This window comes from Orcinus orca, chromosome 3, assembly GCF_937001465.1.
Source record: "Orcinus orca chromosome 3, mOrcOrc1.1, whole genome shotgun sequence".
Taxonomy (NCBI): domain Eukaryota; kingdom Metazoa; phylum Chordata; class Mammalia; order Artiodactyla; family Delphinidae; genus Orcinus; species Orcinus orca.
In genome coordinates this window covers 68870159-68883328 of record NC_064561.1, presented here as the reverse complement: position 1 = coordinate 68883328, position 13170 = coordinate 68870159, and the positions used below count along the sequence as shown (strand labels likewise).

Here is a 13170-nt window from a genome sequence, read left to right as displayed (position 1 = left end):
ATCGCTTTTTGGTCTCCCCCCCCTTCAGGAATCGGAAGGGGTGCGCGGAGTTGGGCTGGTGACACGGGCTGCAAGGAGGAACCTTGCAGATTTGGGGGGTTCTGTAGGCACTCATCCGGGAAGACTTGCTCCCTCCTCTTGTATCCTGCGACGGGGGTCTGAAGGGTTGGCAGCCGCGCCCTACTTTGCCCCCTGGACCCTGGGTGGTCTGAGAGTCGCGTCTTCGGATAGAAGGGGCTGAGGGGGGGGGTTCTGGCGAGCCAGCCTCTTGACCTCCGCCTTAGCCTGCGCCGCGGGCGCTGTTCGGAGTCCTAGGTTTTGTGGTGGGCCCGGCCCCCCCGCCTCTCCGCGTTTGCGCAGGAAGCGCTGAGGAGGGGGCGTGTACGTTGGTTCGGCCCTCGCCCCCGCCGGAGCCGCCCGAGGGCGGCCGGCAAACAGAGTCCCTTTCAAGTTTTCCGCTGGGGCCGCCTGGCGGGGGCTGCGTGCGCGGTCGCTGCGGACTTGTTTGGAGCGCTATTTGAACGCCCGGCGCCACCTCAGCTGCCCCGGCCCGCGGGGGCGGGAGGCGGGGGGGTCGGGGGATGGCTGTCCATGTAACTGAGAGCATTTAAATTAGATGTTTTTAGGGGGCGTGCTGGCCTAAGCTTGCCCTGATCCCCCTCCCGAAAGACCCTCGTACCCTAGGTGCCAACCGTCTTAGGAAACCCAGGAACCCGAAGCCTCGTCCCAAACCCCTTTTTGAGAGCGATGCGGGGAGACTGAGGCCAGCGCTACCTACTACTGCGTAGTGTTGATTTAGCAGTTTCTCTGGATGAGACTCAAGCAAGAGCTTGGGGCGGGGTGAGCGGGTAGTGGCCCGCTCTGCAGCTGTCACCCCCTTCCCAGAACGGAAATTGTCCTCTCTCCTTGGGGAGGAGGGAGAGGGGGTGATTTTTGCCCTGGGAAGGGGTGGGAACAGCTGAGGGAGGTTGGCCTCTGAGTTTTCAGTCAGCCCTGGGGGTCTCGGTAGAAGCCCACCGCTCCCACATGCCCACCTCCAATCCTGGCAGGACCTGGGGGCTCTCCCAGGGAAGCAAGAGCTAGCTTTGCACCTCCCTCTCCCATGCCACCTCCCTTTCCAAGGTGGGGGCAGAGGTTCCTCTGCAGAAGACAGACCCTTGGCTGACTGGCTGTCCGTTGGCGCCTTATTTATGTGTGTATTTGGGCCCGGCTGTTTTCCCGGCTCAGCAGGTGACCCTGGCCAGGGCCTCCTATCTCTCCCCCGACAGAGCCTGTTGACTTACCCGTGGGCCAGCGGCCTCGTCTTTATCACGTGAGGCCTGGAATGTCCACCCGGCAGGGCTGGGCTGGGTGGGGGAAGGGAAGGGGAGGGGAGGATTCTGCATCCAGGGCCCAGGCCAGCTCAAACCTGTGTTCTATGGGTTCCTACTGCGGCCCCCAACTCTTGCTGCCTCTTTCCAGCTTCTTGCCTACCTTCTACCCATTTGGCAGATGTGAAGCTCAGGCTTATGGGAGTGTGGGGGGCAGGGTTGCATCTGGATAAAGGATCAAGTCTCTGGGAATTAAATACCCCACCTTCTTTAGGACCTCATCTAGTTATTCATGGGAGAGTGGAATGGAGATGGGGGTCTCTCTGGGAGGGAGGGGTGTAGGCTGGGCTGAGGTCAGCTGACTTTCCAGGATGCCTGATAGGGTGGAGGAATGGTGGGATACTGATGAGCCAGACCCAGGCCTACTTTCTTAGAGCCTCTGGTCGGGTGACCATGAAGTCAGAACTAGCTCCCCAAGCACGGTGTTCTGAAGCATGCCTTAATTGACCAAGGATGGGGTGGGGCTCACTTATTATTACTGTTGTTATTATTATTGCCCACTCTTTATATATAATTTACTTATTCATTCATTGGTCCAGTGTGTATTTTTTGAGCACCTACTGTGTGTCAAGCCCCACCCTTCTGGGAGTGCAGAAATGAATCACTGACTCTGCCCCTGCTCTGGAGGCAGGCCCAGGGTAGAAACTCCACCCTCTTTCCCTACCCCCTGGGGCCCTGAATGGGGCTTTCCCATTTTTTTCCTGGGGCTCTACCTCTCTTACCCCCCACCACCTGGTCCCATCGTAGCCTGTGTGTGTGGTTGTATGGGTGTGCGTGTGTGTGAAGTGCCCTTGATTAAGTGTATTAATAGTTAAACTCTCGCTCATAGCTGGAACTCACCAGACCACAAAAAGCCTCCCCAGTTACTCACGCACTACTGCCCAACAAGAATATCCCACTCAAGTTTTTTTTGCTTTCTCTTACTTCCCCCTTTATTCCCCCCAACTCTGAGCCCACCTCCCAGGCTGCGGGCAATAAGAAAGGACTGCCCCCTCAAAGACCCAGGAATCTCCAACCATTCCACCTGCCCCCTAAAGTCAAAGGCAGTGTCAGCTGCTGGATGAGGCTGTGTGGGTCTAGTCTGTTGGTATGAGATGTGGGAATCTGGGTGGTGTGTGTGCTAATGACTCAAGACGTGTTTATCTGTGACTCTGTGTGTTGAATGCGTGTCTGTCTGTCTTGGGATGTAGGAGTCTGAGCATGTGTATATTTGTGAATCAGGACATGTGTCTATGGATCTAGTAGTTGTTTGTGTATGCATCGCATATACCTGTGTGTTTGTGAACCTGAGAGCCTGTATCTGAAAGTTGGATTTGTCCCTGTAAATCTAGGAATGTGTATATTCTGAGTTCTGTGTGCTTAGAATTTTGGAGAGGGTGTGTTCATAATTTGTGTATATCTGTGTGTTTTATATATGCTTGTAAATAGCGGAGTGTCTCGCTCCCTGAGTGGTGTATCTGAATTGAGAAAGTGTGTGTGACTCTGGGAGTGGCATATCTGAGCTGTGCTGACAATGGTCTATGTCTGTCTTTGGTGGCTGGTGTCTATGTTCCTTTCTCTTTCTGTCTCTCTCTCCCTGATTGAGGCCCTGAGTGTGTGAGTGTATGTAATGTTGAACCTCTCCCACCCAGTCTTTCCCCTCCCCTGCCCTCCCTGGCAGTAACTGGGCAGCCTCCCCATCTGCCTGCCTGCTGGGAGTTTTGGAAGCCATGGAGGGAGACAGGCTGGGGCCGGGGTGACAGCACGTATCCACGGCGATGGCAGCCTGTGATTATGGGAATAAAAGGATTTTAAGGTCATGGGTTTATTTTTCTGTTTTGTTTTGTGTTTTTCCCCCCTTTGGTGGAGCCATTGGCAGCAAAGGACCATTGCTGTGTGTCTGCAGGTTGGGAGTCTGTCCCCCTGCAAGTGAACATGGATCTGCAGGGCTTTCCTGGGAGCATGAACACGTGTGTGTACATGCATGAGTGGAGCCTGTGAGAGCGCGTGTTCCTATCTTTCTGCTCCCCATGGGAGAGTCCACAGGACTGTTCCCTGGGGGAGAATTCTCAGGAAAACTTCTTGTTTCTGGGTGTTTCATGGAGCTGGAACCCTGTAGTCCTGTGTGTGCTGAAGAGCGGTCTGGCCCCAATCTTTGCCCACCTGTCTCCCCCTCCCTGCCCACCCACCCCCCATAGGGTGTCTCTGGCCAGAGACTGGCTAGGCCCAGTCACCTGGGCCAGGCCACATCTCAGGGTGTCAGTGCCCCTGGCCCTGCTCCAGCCCCTGTAATTGCATTCTGCCGCCTAATCCCCCGCCAGCTCAATTAGATCGCAAATTCTTCTTCATTTCCTGCCTCTGATGCTGGCCTCCCTCTGGGCTCACAGGGCCTGGGAGGGAGGGAGGGGATCTTGCCCCCTCTTCTGCCAGCACTGAGGGCTCTGGAGGTGGGGGTGATTAGTTCCTGGCACACTGGCCCTGGGGTGCTTGTTGCAGCCCTGGGGGCCAACAGGACAGGGCTTTTTGGACCAGCCTCAGTATCCCCATGCTAGGGGAAGGGGCTTGTGTAATCTGGTACATGAGCTCTGGGTAGGCAGACCCAGACCAGGCAGATCACTCTGGCCAGGCCCCTAGGCAGTGCCCTCACTGTGGGTCCCCACAGGCTCTGCCCATCTCCTGTTCCCAGAGCAGTTGCTGACGACCCCTGGCATAGCAGTTGTGACCTTGTTTTTGACCTTTTCCTGTTGGCTGTTCCAGGCACCAATAGGATCACTGGGCTCCCCTCTACTGGGTCCTCCTAACCTCCTGCCTTGACCTTGCCTGTGCAAGTGTATTTGACCACTGACTCAGGAGTCAGACCTGACTCCAAATCCTGGCCATGTCACTGCCTCGCTGGATATATGACCTTTGGTCTGTATGTGTTCTTTCTATGATCCTCAGTTTCCTTATCCCTGAAACGGGATAATAAGAGTGCCTGCCTCACAAGGCTTTTTTCAGATTAACACAGGGATGGCTGTGCAGTGCCCAGCACCAGTGGCTAACCCACAGTCAGCATTCAATAAAAGTTGGCTTTTATGGTGATGAGGACTTCATATCCCCCAGTGAAAAGGAAGACAGAACACGTGGCTCATGGTTAGCATTTCTGTCTCCATTCTGCTAATTACCAGGTGTATGACCTTGGGTACATCACTTTGCCTCTCCGGATTTCTCTTCCCCATCTGTAAAATGGGACCGATAATGGGTCTGACCTCACAGGATTATCTGCATGCAGTTGCTTGGCCCCAGCTGCCCCTGCAGGTGTTCAAAGTATTACTTGTTCTCTTATTTCTTTCCTCACACCAAGCCTGGGTGGGGTGGGGCTGGTGAAGACACAGGCTCAGGGACAAGGGGACTGGCCAAGGTCATGAGGCTGATAATGGGACCTGGGTGGGTAGGAAGGCTACCTGCTGGCTTGCTTGCCCGTTTACTCGCTGGCTCAGCTGAGCTGTGAGGCATGGCCTTCCCTCCTGCTTGTCTCTGTGGAAAGTGGTGGCTTGGCTGATTTTTTTTCTGTAAAGGGGAAGCTGGATGTCTACCCCCTTCTTCCCCAGGAGGCGCCTGTGGCAGCGGCTGTGCTGACAGGCCTCCTGGCCCTCTTACTAGGGTGGCTGGCAGCTCTGGAAGGCCGGCTGCGTGCAGATCAGCCAGAGGGAAGAGGGAACCGCAAAGGTCCCCTGCCATCACTAATCCCTACGGCCCCTCCCACCCTCTGCCTGTCCTCCGTCTGGATGGAAAGACAGAAAGCAGCCACAGCAGGAGGAGAGCTGGGGGAGACTTGCTCTGCTCAGGAGGTGATGGAGGGCGACAGACACGGGTTTGGGAGGGGGTCTGCTTCAGGGTCCCTGTATCTCCCTGCTAGTCTCCTTATTTCTATGACCTCTGTCACTCATTGGCCTAGGGTCTTTAATATTTCATGGCCTTTGGAGCCGGCCCCCTGCCCCAGCGCACAGGCCCCCTTTGTCTGCCTGCTGCCCCCCACCCAGGGGCATCCGTGTCGCTGGATTGCTGAATTACTGACCCCAAGGCTGCCTCTGCCTTCCCCCAACCAGCCCTGACATCATCCCTGTCCCTCCTGACCTGCCTCCCTGGCACCTCTGCCTGTCACACCCTCCATCTCTCCTGCGCATTCTCTCCCCTCCTCTCCCGTCTCTGACTATCTCCCTGCCCTTTCCCTCCATTTTCCTCTTTTGTTGGCCTTCTCCTTCCCAGCAGAACAGAAACCGAAGCAACTGGTGCGCCTGTCTGCCCCCCCTCCTGGGTCCACCCCTTCCTGCCCCCTCCCCCCAGCTGTGCTGGCCATGAGAGCTGGTTTTATTTATTTTTCTGTTTGTTTGGGAAGAGGGCAGTGGCAGTTCTGGGCCCTGGCTGCTGCGCTCTGCCTAGAGCAGCGGGCAGGCGGGCCGTACTGGCCTCCCAGGAATGTGGCCGGGACGCCCCGCGCTATATTTACTTCCCTCCAGCTGCTGGCCCCAGCAGGGCAGAGCCAGGCCTGCCCGGTGGCCCCGGGGGAGCCCTGTACCCACCCTCCCCTGTCCAGCAGACCCCACATGGCCCTTGGGCCCGCTGTTCCCTCTCTTCCCCATGACCTCCCTTGACCTCCTCGGACTTGCCCCGTCTGCCAGCAGGAACCCTCATGTGCCCTGCCAGGACAGGCATGAAGTGCGGGCGCTGGGGCCTGATTCGTGTGGGACAGCACCTGGCAGCCTCCACACCTCCACCTAGGGGCCTAGCCTAGGCCTGTAATCTGGTGGTCAGAACTATGCAAAGCATCTTTCCGGGCCTCTCCCTACCGGGCCTGGTCCTTGCTTTTGCCATGATCCCCTCGGCTCTGCTATGATCACTGGCAGGGGTTGGGTAGGGTAGGGTGGGGGGCCTGAGCCGGCGTCAGCAACTGCGTTCTGTTCACTGCTACCCCGCTTCCCACATAACCTGCTGGACCTCCCAGGTTTCCCACATAGACGCGTTCATATGCATGATTAAGTTCTTGCACATACATGTGCAGCAACATGAACACATGATGGAGTGTACCTTCCTTGGAGGCAGGGCCATGCCTCTTGTCATTGAGTCCCTCATTCATCAGATGCTTATGGGATTTACTGAGCCCGCTCCTTGCCAGCCTTGCAATGGGATGTGGCAGTGATTGCTTCCTGTACCCCCAGTGCCTGGCACCAGCTAAGTGTTTGAAGAGCTTTAGCTGCTGCTCTAATCAACTGCTGTCCCCCAGTTATTACTGTAATGATCATAATAGGTCATAACAATGGTGATGACAATGGCTAGCCCATCCTAAGCCCTTCCTGTGGGCAGGCACTGTGTGAGCAGCTTTCTAGCCTTCACTTCCTTTAATGCTCACAGTAGGCCAGTGATTTGGGTGCTGTTAGCATTCCCATATACAAATGAGGAAACTGAGGCTGGACAGTTTGTGACTTGCCTCAGAACTTGCCACTGACGAGTGGGATTGGGTCCTGGCTGAGCCCTTGACTGGCTATAAACACCAAGAGGACAGCCAGGGTTGGTCTCTATGGTCCAGTGTGGTGGTCCACACTGCCTGGTCACAGCAGGCACTCTGTAAATGCCTGCTGAATACAGGCCGTGCTCTCTTTCCTTCTCGAGGCCCCCAGACTCCTGGCAAGGGGCCTGGCATCTGGTGGGAAGATGGGCTGATTGGCTAGTTGGGTGAATGAAAGAATGAATTAATGAATGACCAGGTGATTGGCTGTGGAATTGAGTGTTCTCAAGGGACACCAGAATGGGGGATGTGCTTATGCTGGTGATCAGAGAGATCCACAGATTGGCTGTGGAGACCCACTGGCCCTGTAGAGGATTCTGGAAAGTGAGCTTGGGGGGCAGGGCTGAGAGATGCAGCCAGAGACCAGTAGGCTGCTGAGGCTGAGCCCTTGGGGCAGGTCATGTCTTCTCCCTGGACCTCAGTTATTCCATCAATCAAATGGGCTTGGGAACCTTGCCCTGGCTGGCTGCCAGCTGGTCTGGGAGCCTGAGAGGTGAGGGGACTGTGGTGGGAAGGAGGAAGCAGTGGGTGGTGAAGACAGGAAGATGAAGCGTGGAGCTTGGCTTGGAACCTGAGAAGCAGGGAGACCAGCCCTGACCTGACGCCCGTCCTCCCTCTGAGCTACAGGGTAAGGGTGCAGGCTCACAAACTCCTACCCACCCACTTTTGCTCTGGCGCGGGCTGGGCTTCCTGACAGCTGCAGCGTCAGTGGCTGTGTGTGCCACGAGGCGGTGGCCTGTCCTCCAGGACTAGACCAGCTGTATCCCCAGGCTTATAACCCCCCACGCCCGCCCCGCAGCCTCACGTCCGGGTCCTGTTGACCCTGATGGAAGAGCCCAGCCCCTCTCCTGCCAGACTCGCCTCCCCCAAAGCTAGATAGGAAATTGGTTAGCTGGGCACATAGCAGCAGGTAGGAGTGGGCTTGGCCCCCTTTCTTCCAGGCAGCGTCCATTCTTGGTGGCCTAGAATTTTAAGGCACAGGAGTCTAGAATCATAGAATGCTTGGAGCTGAGGGATTCTTGTCAGGATTCTTGTCGTGTTGGGATTCTAGAATCACAGAGCCATGGGCTTTACTGCTGGAAGGATGCGTGAATGGTCATGTTTCAATCTTGTTTGATGCTAGGAACATTGAGGATCTGAGGGGAGGGGCTTCCCTGTGGTGCCCTCAAGTGACATGAGTTCATACCTTAGACAGAAACCCAGTCCTGCCTCTGGTCTACCCCTCTTTGTAGATGAAGCCGGCTTGGGGAGTGGGCTGTGTGGGCCCAGTCAGGCAGCAAGGGGATGCGGCTGGCCTGCAGGCACAGGAGGGGTCCTCACGGCAGTGCCTGCCTGCCCGCTGCCCACGCTTCCCCGAGGCACCAGTGTGAGGAGGAAATGCAGGCTGTTGCTTCCAGCGACAGCCGGCAGGGCCGGGCGGCTTCCCAGCTCCCCCTCTGATTCACGGCCGCCTGCAGCTCCCCCTCCCCTGGGGGCCTCAGCAGCCCCATCTGTGCAATGGGGAGAGGAGGCTTTACCCCACAGTCTAGCATCACAAGGACAATACAGTTGGGATTCTTTTTAAGACCACCCTTACGCTGTGGGAGAGTTGGGCGAGTAGTACTGAATAGCCAGCTGGGCGTTTGGACCCAGAGCACTGAGAAGTTCTGCTTGGAGTCGCCCTGATGCCTCCAGTAGCCTGGGAGGCTGAATGGGCTCCTGGGGCAGAAAGTGTGGTGGGTGGGAAATGATAGAGAAGGGCCCTGCAGACAGAGTCTCCTTCAGGAAGAACCCTGGATGGGAGACCTAGCTCACTGGGCTCTCTCCTGGCCTCGATATACCCATCTGCAAAATGAGCGTGTCATTCCATGAGGTCATTCATTCATTGTCTGCTCTGTGCCTGGATATGTGCTGGGTACTAGGGATCCTGAGGCAAGTAGTGGGGAGAGGAGGGGTGTCCTTGGTTGCGGGGTGGGAGTATAATTTAGCTAAAGGGGTGACTCTGGGAGAAGGAATGAGGGTGGTGCCGGTGGGGGGAGATAAGGGGCTGGCCAGCGAGGCGCAATGTCCAGCGGAAAATCCCAGCTGTTCTCAGGAAGTGTTTCCTCCACTGGTCCCCTGGGAGGGAGGTGAGGCAAGCAGGAAGGAGGATAGTTGGGGCAAACAAGGCCCCCAGCCAGTCGGATGGAGACGTCCCAGGCCTGGCAGCTGGGCAGGTGTGCCCCTCACACTGCAGGAGGGCTGGAACACAGCCCCCCACGCTCTGGGGCTGGGCCTGTGGTGGCGGGCCGGGCTGCCAGGAGGGGCCGGGCCATAGTCCAGATTTCAAAGCCTTCCCCAGGGGCCTCACGGTGCCCTCCGCCCTGTCCTGAGCTGCCACCGCAGGAGCGGCAGATGCTGTTTCATCGGCTGAGGCGAGTGGGAGGCCTCCGGAAGGTCCTCCTGGGAGGTTCCGGGGGGCAGCGGGGGCGTCAGCAGCTGCCGCCCAACCAGGGCTGGCTCATGGTGGCCTCCCAAGTCCCTCAGTTCCCCCAGGCCTGGGGGCCGGGGCTGGTGCTTCGGAATTGAGACTGGTTCCTCCCGCCTTCACTCCCCCTACTGCCCACCAAGCTTCTTGGCTCTGGCCCCCCTCCCATCCCTGGCTGCGTCTGCAGAGCCCCCGGGGGAAGGCAGGGGAGGAGGCGCAGCGGGCTCAGAACAGCGGGTGCCCGCGCAGCCAAGTATTTGCGCGAGCTGTCAGAGACAGACAGGCATGTGGGGAATTTGGTGCGTGTGGGGCTGGGGGAAGCAGCCGGGTGGGCAGGCAGGCAGGAGGAGGGAAGCTGGGGCTGCTTCCCCCGCCTGTTGAACCCTGGAGAGACCACCATTCTCCCCAGCCCAGGCCAGAAGGTGCATCCGGCACCTTCTTCCTGCCTGTATCAGTAGAGTGGGAGGAGTGGGACCGGGACCCTGGCTGATGATAGTGCTGACACTGGGGAAGGGGTGCCCTGTTGAGGGCCGGAGCCTGGGAGAGGCTGTCTGGTGGAGTGTGGAGCCAGGCAGGAATCCGGGTTGTGCCCAACTGTGGCCTGCAGGAAATAGCAGCTGTCACGCTCCTGCATCTCCCCCCACCCCAAGCCTGGCACGACTTGTTTCCTGGCCAGGGTCCGGCTGAGGCAGGTCGGAGGAGCCTGGTATTGCCCAGCCTGGGCAAGGAATAGGCAGGGTGAAGGGGGCCATGTTTATAAGCCTAAAGGTACTTGGGGTGCTGGGGAGGGCTCCCCCAGGCATTCTTTTGCTGAAGCAGGCTGGAGTCATTTTGAAGGAGGGGACCTCATCCCCTACCTCCCTGGACAAAGACCCCAATTTAGTCACCTTTGTCTTCTCTCCGATAGTTCCTTTCAGGCAGGTCAGGGCCTAGAGCTGAGTAATACTTGATGTTTCCTAGCTGAGAGCCCAGAGAGGGGCATACACTGGCCCAGGGTCACACAGTGGGCTCCCTGGCTTTCTCCCTACCCTCATGAGGGTGGGGTCAATGGGAAGAGGTGAACATTGGGGGTTACTAGGGTGGGGGGCTATATTTAGTCAGTCCTGCAGAGCCAGGGGGCCCCTGGGAGCAGCTGTTGGTGGGGGGGGCAGACAGAGGCCTAGAGCTGCATTTAGTCTGGACAGAAATATCCTCCCCCCACCCACCCACCCACCGGCTGGGCGGCCAGGCTGCGGGCTTGTCCCCTGAGGGGCAGCTTGCCTGGGCCTGGCGGCCGGCAGGACAGCAAGATGACCCGATAGGCTTTTCCCAGCTCAGGTTTCGATGAAACAGGAACCGGAGCCGTAGCCTGGGCTGTGGGGGCCAGGGCTGCCTCCCCCCGGCTTCTCCCCTTCTCCCCATGATGCAGCCTCCCCTTCTCAGAGGCCTGGGGAAGCAGCAGGTTATTTATCAAGCTGGCCTCCCTGCCGCGTCTGCCCGAGCCTCCCCCCACCCCCTCCTTTGCGCTGGCGGCCATGAGCCCAGCAGAGCAGGGTGAGCTAGGCGGGCTGGCGGCAGGATGAGCTCAGGAGACGTGAGTCACCCGGTCCCCAGCAGCCCCACGAGGCACTGCGGCCTGGCAGGCAGCGCGTACTCACGCACGCCCCACACGGCACCCCCGGGGGCACACGCTTGGGACAGACGGTCACTCAGCACACGTCGTTCCACACGACCCAGCACACACGGCTGACCCCCACGGGCACGGCCCAGTCACATTCACTGTGCACACTCCAGAAGCACGCTCTCTGTCACACTCATGGCCCCAGCCTCTGGCGCACACGCACACTGGCACACGCAGAGGTGAATGGGTAAACAGAGTCACACGTGGGCGTGCTGGGCCCCTGGGACACGGCTCCAATAAGGCAGTTGTGTGTCTGCTCCATCCTGTCACGGCCTCAGGCCATCGTCCTCCGGCCACAGCTCACCCAGATGGTGCGGAGAGTTGGGCCAGGGGCGCTGACGGCACCAAGCCTGGCACGCACATGTGCGCTCTCAGCGTAGTTGAGGCTCCATTCACTCAAAGGCCCCTGTACACACAAAAGAGGCCCAGCCCTCGGCCATGTAGAGTCAGCTGAATTCTACAAGGTGGGCACGGGAAGGGAGGCATTTTCCCACCCCTCAGGCTGGCTCTCTGGGGGAGGAGGCCCAAGTCTCAGGTGTGGAAGTGTTAAACCCACTTGCCCTCCAGTATGGGGATCTCTGGTCCAGGCAGAGCCTGTTGGGGGTCGATGGGGGAGGGATGCAGAGGAGCTAGGAAGAGGAAAGGCTGGAGAAGGAAAGCCATGGAGAATCGATTTTCCTGGGAGCACCAAGTGGCCAGCTGCTCCCCCCACTCAGGGAGCTGGGTCCTTGGGAGATTGGGGGTGCCAGAGACTGGGGAGGAATGAGACTCCCTTGATCTAGGGGGCTGTGCCTCAGGAGTCTGTCAGCTCACACTCCCTGCTCACCCTGGCACCCGTTTTCCTCTGTCCTCTTGGTTCCCAAGCCCCTCGTCATCCCCTCCTGCCCTGCAGCCAGCACCCTGAGACTTAGAATTCGGACTTAGCCCCTGGTTCTTAGTCCCTGGCCTGCAAAATGGATACAGAGTTGGCCTGAGTACAAGGAAGGGCTGGGCTGCTGCATTAGAGGGATGCCCTCAGGGAGCCTCTATGTTTCTGCTGCCTGTTGGGGCCGGTGCCTGCCTTCCCTGGAGTGAGCAGAACTGGGGGTATACCCATTTTTCATACACTGAAAAGTACATCATTTTTCAGATGAGAGAATTGAGTCTGATGGGGGTGGCTTCATGGTCATTGAGGGCTTTGGACACAGTCACCTAACACTCAGACTGCAGATCATTCTGGGCCCACAGGATTGAGACAGCCTAGCAGAGGTCAAGGGGCAGGTGAACTCGGGCCCATGTTGGCTCCCATCTCCTGGCCACATAGGTCTCCACCATAAAGGCCTGGACAGTGATCGGGGAGAAGAGAGGGGCCTAGGCATCCTGAAGAAAACAAACAGCAGTGGCCAGTCAGGAGGACTGGATGTCTCCTGAGCCATTGACTCTGGAGTTGGACAGGCCTGGGCTCCACACCTGGCTTGGTTACTTGGAGCTTGATTACTGCCTGCTGTGTAAATCATGGCCCAGTGTGTCAACCTCTCTGACCTCACTTTTGCCACCTGTAAAATGGGTATGACCCTTATCTCTGTGTCTTAAAACTGCAAGAGCTGAAGTAGGTGGTGGGCTGTGGTTCTCACCATGTAACAGTTGGATCTCCAGGTGAGTCCAGCCCTCCCCTCCACCTGTCTGCTCCACCAAAGCTGGCATTTTTCTGGGAGTAGTACCCCACAATGAGGACTCCTTGATTAGAATGTCTTGGATTTATCCTTCTCTAGGACTGTTCTTAGATGACAATGCTGGGGTGTGGGAGTGGAGAGGCTGGGCTTGGGGCCACAGAGAGGGGGAGGGTTGGGAATAGATTGGACCCGGGGCAGAGGAACCCGGGGTCCTTGGGTGGACATTTCTGGGGGCTTCACAGTATGGGTGGAAACAGAGAGCCAGCCATGGTTCCAAGACTTCTTCTATCCCCTAACCCCCAACAGGTAGCAAGGCCACAAGTTAGACTCAAGCAGGGACTTCCAGGTGGCAAACGTGGCCTTTGCAGGGTGGTGAGGGGCTTAGTATACACCTGTGGAAGGGCTATTGGGACTGTGGGAGTTTGAAGAAGTGCTGATATAGAGCAGGCAGGTCTGGGGGGCCAGGGAGGTAGGAGGAAAGGTTGACAGGAAGTAGTGGTGGGTTATTCCTGTGGCCA

At 57.9% G+C, this 13170-nt stretch overlaps 1 protein-coding gene across 2 annotated transcripts in view; it reads left to right on the top strand.

The window, feature by feature from the left end:
• CXXC5 (CXXC finger protein 5) overlaps positions 1–13170 on the top strand; it is a 34281-nt gene that overhangs the window by 1784 nt on the left and 19327 nt on the right. The gene's annotated exons all lie outside the window — the stretch shown is intronic.